Here is a 7,804-nt window from a genome sequence, read left to right on the forward strand (position 1 = left end):
TATACAGCAGCTTTAAAGCCCAGTCCACACCAGGCAGGACAACTAAAAAGATAACTACAGTTGGGCAAAAAAGTATTTAGTCAGCCACCAATTGTGCAAGTTCTCACACTTAAGAAGATGAGAGAGGCCTGTAATTTTCATCATAGGTACACTTCAACTATGAGAGACAGAATGGGGGGAAAGAATCCAGGAAATCACATTGTCTAATTTTTTAAAGAATTTATTTGCAAATTATGGTGGAAAATAAGTATTTGGTCAATAACAAAAGTTTCTCAATACTTTGTTATATACCCTTTGTTGGCAATGACGGAGGTCAACTGTTTTCTGCAAGTCTTCACAAGGTTTTCACACACTGTTGCTGGTATTTTGGCCCACTCCTCCATGCAGATCTCCTCTAGAGCAGTGATGTTTTGGGGCTGTCGCTGGGCAACACGGACTTTCAACTCCCTCCAAAGATTTTCTATGGGGTTGAGATCTGGAGACTGGCTAGGCCACTCCAGGACCTTGAAATGCTTCTGACGAAGCCACTCCTTCGTTGCCCGGGCGGTGTGTTTGGGATCATTGTCATGCTGAAAGACCCAGCCACGTTTCATCTTCAATGCCCTTGCTGATGGAAGGAGGGTTTCACTCAAAATCTCACGATACATGGCCCCATTCATTCTTTCCTTTACACGGATCAGTCGTCCTGGTCCCTTTGCAGAAAAACAGCCCCAAAGCATGATGTTTCCACCCCCATGCTTCACAGTAGGTATGGTGTTCTTTGGATGCAACTCAGCATTCTTTCTCCTCCAAACACGACGAGTTGAGTTTTTACCAAAGAGTTCTATTTTGGTTTCATCTGACCATATGACATTCTCCCAATCCTCTTCTGGATCATCCAAATGCTCTCTAGCAAACTTCAGACGGGCCCGGACATGAACTGGCTTAAGCAGGGGGACACGTCTGGCACTGCAGGATTGAGTCCCTGGCGGCGTAGTGTGTTACTGATGGTAGCCTTTGTTACTTTGGTCCCAGCTCTCTGCAGGTCATTCACTAGGTCCCCCCGTGTGGTCCTGGGATTTTTGCTCACCGTTCTTGTGATCATTTTGACCCCACGGGGTGAGATCTTGCGTGGAGCCCCAGATCGAGGGAGATTAGTGGTCTTGTATGTCTTCCATTTTCTAATAATTGCTCCCACAGTTGATTTCTTCACACCAAGCTGCTTGCCCATTGCAGATTCAGTCTTCCCAGCCTGGTGCAGGTCTACAATTTTGTTTCTGGTGTCCTTCGACAGCTCTTTGGTCTTGGCCATAGTGGAGTTTGGAGTGTGACTGTTTGAGGTTGTGGACAGGTGTCTTTTATACTGATAACGAGTTCAAACAGGTGCCATTAATACAGGTAACGAGTGGAGGACAGAGGAGCCTCTTAAAGAAGAAGTTACAGGTCTGTGAGAGCCAGAAATCTTGCTTGTTTGTAGGTGACCAAATACTTATTTTACAGAGGAATTTACCAATTAATTCATAAAAAATCCTACAATGTGATTTCCTGGATTCTTTCCCCCCATTCTGTCTCTCATAGTTGAAGTGTACCTATGATGAAAATTACAGGCCTCTCTCATCTTTTTAAGTGGGAGAACTTGCACAATTGGTGGCTGACTAAATACTTTTTTGCCCAACTGTATATTAGCATCCACACCAGCGAACGATATCATCTGTTTATTCTAAGCGTAGGCTCATCTACCTCTTTTAATTCTTGAGCTCGTGATAGCAGGATTGATTCTGATTGGCTGTCAATGTTTTTATCATTCATCAGCTGGAAAAAATAGTTCTGAAAGTGATTCCAACAATATCGTTTCTCTGTGACTTTATCGTTATTCTTTAGTATTGAGAAAGATTTTTACAATTATATCTTTATCATTATCTTTATAGTTATTGTTCTTGGTGTGAACGGGGCTTTAGGCTGATGATACACTGGGCAACTTTTTGAGCAATGTTGCCGGGCCAGTTTGGGCAATGTTGCCATCAACGGGCAACCAGGCGGGACACAGGGCCCACGACCAATCCAGACAGAGATTTATTACCCATTCTCAAAGGGAAAATGCCCAAGCAACACTGTTTAAAAAAAGTTGCCCAGCAAAATTGCTCAAAAAGTTGCCCTGTGTATCATCAACCTTAAGAAACAGTTACATTTGAATGATGCTATATGTTGTAATATAGTTTCCCACCAGTATTTGTATCTTCATAAATATTAAAGCATTCAAGACAATTTAAACACAATAATCTGAACATTAAATAAAGATATAATATTAATGTAAAAATTATTAATTATTAACAATTAATATAATTATCTTAATACTATGTACAAAAAAAGGTTTTCCTATAAAAGGAAGATTTTAGCATACATATGAACACAATATGATATTATATATTTATGATATCATTTTTAGGGTGTTGAGTGAAGATAATGTTGTTTGAGTGATGTAATACATACATATTTTATTTATTTATTTTTTATTATTATTAGCTATTTTTAGTAGATACCTAAAAGTTCATCACTGTTAGTTTGCTATCAGGCAAAGTCTCAAAGTTGGTCAGAAAAGAGAGATTCAAGAGCATAAAGCAGAAATTAGAGAATTTCAGCAGCAGGAACAAGATTGACAAATATAGAAATTAATGTTGGCGTATTAAACAAACCAATTGGTTAGTTACTTCGGAAAATTTTAGACACAGCCCCCTACACTGATTCACAGTCAAGGTAAAGTCAAAGTCCAGGAAATATGGGTTATTTAAGAGATTGCAGTACTGTATGTTTAACACGAGGGGGCGCCATCGCTCCACTTCTAATGAACGTTATGAAGAGTTTCTCTCCAATCTACAGACTGATCAATTTCAACTTTACTGGTCATGTTACCATAAAATAAATGCAAAAACAACATGTCTAGTGTTTAGTCTGCATTAATCTGTATAACAGACGCAAACACAAATCTAACAAAAGACAGCTGCCTGTACAGGAGCATAAGAGAGCTTAATTTAGTTATAGTTCTCTATTTACTTATATTTTCTTCATATATTGTCTTAGCTTCACTATAACATATAATAGTCAGACGTTTGTTATACTGCAGAATTTGAGCACTTGTATCACACAAAGAGAGCAGAGCTTCAGGTTCACGGTCATCGACAGCCTGTCTGTGTGTTGTGCGGCTGCTGGGGTTAAAGTTCATGACCCCAGAGGTCACACAGCACAGACACGTCTGCATATGTCACAGGGGTCTCAGGCCATTTGGCTGGCCCCTCATCTCATGACTTCCATTTCCAGGGCTTCCTCATAATAATTGCAAATAACATTTTTAGCTTGTGTGAGGACCTGCGGCCTGATGCATTCGTGGAACAAGCAGGAACATCTGGTGATCCACCAGCACACATGCCTCTATGATCTTTAAAATCGAGTGTGTTTCTTGATCCGCTCGTCTCTCTCCTTCTCTCCATGTTTATCTGATCAGCTCTCCGTTTAAGAGCGTGAGCTACAGGCCTCAAGAGAGCCATCAATCTTGCAGCTGTCACAGCTCAGAGCCGTATGCGTGTGTATGGGTGTGAGTGATTAGATACTAACTATTTCACACAGCGAACGCTCTTCACGCTGCAGATGCAATCGCGTTTGGTCCAACACAACTGTTTCTTAATCTTTAATGCTGATTTAATGCTAAGTTACTTTCCGTCCTTCATGTCCAGGCTGTGTCCACTTCTTCACCTCTATAAACACAACTGTCCATTCTCTCCACTTCCCACTTGCTCCTCCAGCTGTTAAACTATCAGCACGTCCCGTAACGTAACGATGAATATGCTCTTTTTAAATTGTTTCCAGACATTTCTTTCTCTCTTTCTTCCCTGCTGGTCAGCAGACGCTGTGACATCACTGGACACTGCTTTGCACTGTGATTGGTCACTGGCCTACGTTGCCAGGCAACAGCAGCAAAAGGTCTTGTGTGTGTGTGTGTGTGTTTGTCTGTGCTTATGTGTATGTTTTTACCCCTGTGACAGACAGTGAAATGGTAAACGGAGAGCGGCTCTTGTGCTGATAAGTTTCCTATCTGAAATGGAGCATTTTTCCTGTAATGTGAGGATTGTGTATCGTTTTTCCTGAACGAACGTGAGCATGTTCAATATTTCGGCGTATATAGGTGTGTGTGAATGCAGCTGTGTGTGAGAAAGTGTGTGTGTCTGGGGAATAGGTGGTTATTGTTTTTGACACAGACCCTCATATTTCTGCATCGATCGATTCCTCTGACTCCCAACACGACAATAATCAAGCACACACACACACATGCACACACACACTTGGGCCTCTTTCTATCAGTAGCATTATTACTGTGCAGAAAGGTAGAGGGGGAAATAAGGGGAGCTGAGTGGAATTCATACGGCAGAACAGCAAAGAAGATGCGGGAGAGAGTCAGGCCACTTGAAAAAGAAGTGCACAGTGGGAGAATTGATAGTAAAATCTCACAGGGAAAGAAAAGGACAGGGGGAGATGAAGAGAGGTGAGAAAATAAATGAAAAACTTGCAAGATAAGACAAGAAAGTAGAAATAAATGTGTGTAAGCTGAAAAAGTGCCACCAATCCGACGCTCTTGGTCGCTACAAATGACCGTCTGAACTGAACTGATTTTTTTTTTGCGTGTGCAATATTGAACCAAACTGGTTTAAACTTTTTTATCGTTTCAATAAACGTATGATGCTTCATTCAAACCTGATTAATTTGTGTAATTTTTGTTATGCATTACATTCACTACAAAAGAACATTTTACATTTAGTATTAATTTATTATTAATGTATTTTGTATTAATTTATTTAATATGAATTTATTAAATATAATTTGTTATATTCATAATATTACAATTTATTGTTATACTCTAGATAATAAAATAGATAATATTTTACATAAAATATTTTTTGTATATTTACATAATTGGGTTACACTTTATTTTAAGGTGTCGTTGTTCAGTGTAATTATACATTTAAGAACTGAGTAATATTAATTAACCACATGTACTTACTATATGGTTAGGGTTAGGATTAGGGTTTGGCTTAGGGTTACGTGCATGTAATTAAGCATAATAACTGAAAATTGAGTGTTATTGTATTTTGCATTACTTACATACTGTTTTCCTGTTTGACTCTGTAAAGCTGCTTTGATGCAATCTGTATTGTTAAAAGCTCTATATAAAGAAAGGTGCCTTGACTTGACATAATTTATTGTTATTATAATAGTAACGTAACAAGGACACCTTAAAATAAAGTGTTACCCATAATTGTATATAGAAAACATAATTGTGAAAAACCATGAGGAAAACATTAATTATTTTAACTTTTTAACTTTACACATTAAATATTTTGAATCTAATTTGTTAAAGTGACTTCTTTGTGAAAACTACTATTCCTCAGATTAATAAAACCCATTTCGGAACAAATACATAAAAAAAAATATATATATATATATATATATATATATATATATGTGTGTGTGTGTGTATTAAATAACGTCAAAAGCCTGAAAATTACATATATAATATTGTTAGCTATCTCGCCCAGCCCTGCTGCAGAATAATAACAGAAGAGCATTACAAGAGAGAAGATGAAGGATCCCATCTTTTTCCAATAAAAGAAGAAATGAGGGATTGAATTGGGGAGGATGGAGGGGTGAGGGTACAACAAAAGAGATGAGACACACATACACACAGAAACTGTTGTTTTTGAGAGATGAGGAAGAGATGTTATTAGGCTGACAGCAGCGTAATGACGGGGCGACTCTAGAGCTGTCACACAAAAAGCACGAGCGCACTGTGATGGAGGACAAACATGGACATGTTCACACCTACACTGTCACTTTCATGTGGAACCGTTTGGTTTGACATGAAGGACGGGTCATGATGGTCAGCTAGAGAGGCTAACTAGTTTACCTAGGTTTTTTCTTATATACAATCTTTCATTTGATTTTTGAGCTTTAGTGCATTTAGTGCTAATTGTTTTTAAACACAAGAATCTGTCTTATATTTAATAGTCAAGGTGAACCTAAACCAAACCAGTCAAACAGGCAGCTCACACACTAGTTGATTTTTCATTTTGCACATCCTTATTTGATATCCCCCATCCTCACATAGAAACTCTGTTTCTATATTTTCCAATAGTTACTGTATTGTAGTTATGATTAAAAGTGATTGATTTACAATTTCAGGAATAATTTGACCTATAACCTGTCTTTCACCTTTCCTTGCGCAGTTTTTCCCTTCATTTTGCCTCATGTCTGTCATACTTACTCATCAATATTCTCACTCACCCTACATCTTTATCACAACATCCATCTTTCTCTCTCCCATAATCCCCTTCTCCTTCACTTTCCGCCCCCCTCCTTTTTGTATCACTTCATTCCTCGTCTTCGTTCTCTTCTCATCCAATTTCACTTCCTAAACTACATCTCTCACTCTTTTTCTCTCTCTATCTCTCTCTTTGTCTATCCATCCATTTCCAGCTGCCTTTTTTTTCTTTTTTTTTTACCTCTTTTATTGTTTAATTTCCTTTCCCTTTTTATGCCCCACTTGGCCTTCTCTCTCTATCCATCCTTGTCTCTGTGTTTGTGATAATAACTAAAATAAGAGTTTCTTCTGCCATTATTTATTTCTCTCTTCCCGACCGCAAGAAGATATCAAAACCTACTCAGAGCCGGCACAGGGGACCCGTGCTACATTTGGGAAAAGGAGAGGTGGACTGTGAGATGGAGAGAAGGAACGAGAGGGGGTAGGGGCTCTACTGCTGTTAGATGGGGGTAGATGGGTTGGGGGGGGGGGGGGGGGGGGGTGTAGGAAATCGGTCTGGCTAGCGGAACAGCTTTTCACCTATCTCTCTCTCGCTTTCTCTCTCCCTCCCCATACTGCTTTGTATTCTGTGGAGATGACAGGGGAAAGCTTTATTGCTCTGAGTCGGTATCGATCGGGGCCCTAGGCAGGGGGGAGAGCACAGACGCCCATTAGAGGCACTTTCTCAACGACTGCTCCCTAAGAGCACAACCCCACCCTACCCCCTCTTTCTCTTTCTTTGCCTCTGAAATTCAAATTCAAGGTTTCTATCCTTGAGGCTTGACTGAGACAGAAGGAGAGAAAGCGAGAGGAGACATAATCTGATAAAGAAAGAGCCAACAGAGACACAAAGCAAAGAAAATATATCAATATTTCAATAGCCTACAAATATATATGAAGTGCTACATTCCTCTTATTCTTTCAACCCACTATTATCCCGTATCTTCTATATTTTTAATAGCACATGAAAATAAGTAGGTTGAAATCATTGGAGATGTGTAGGTCCAGCACTGTATAGCTTTTCACACATTCACATACACAGTAAAAACACAAAGACTCACAACAGAGAATGAATACCGATCCTGTGAATTGTGTGTAACACCAACGCGATTCCTTTCCACTGTGTCTGTGTGTTCAGATCCCACTGGGAAGTCACACTCTGGAATGAGGCCTGTATCACCTGTAATCTCCCTCTTCACAGAATTCCGCATTTTTAAATCAGTTTGGCAAGGCAAGAGTCTCACCTTACCATTCACCCGTCCTTGCCCTCTCTCTCACACCTCGACCAAACAAAACCACACTGTCATCATGAAGAAAACGCTTTCTGGTGCCACCCCGGCCATCCAAAATCACACAGTATACTATAAATATTAATTCTCAATTATCCAGCTGAAAATGTCTGATTGGCAGAGACTAAACTTTGACCTTGAGGAATTTAAAGTTCTATTTTCTCTGTCCTTATGTAGTGAGCTGGTGCAT

The sequence above is a fragment of the Barbus barbus genome (genome assembly GCF_936440315.1).
Source record: "Barbus barbus genome assembly, chromosome: 12".
Lineage (NCBI taxonomy): Eukaryota > Metazoa > Chordata > Actinopteri > Cypriniformes > Cyprinidae > Barbus > Barbus barbus.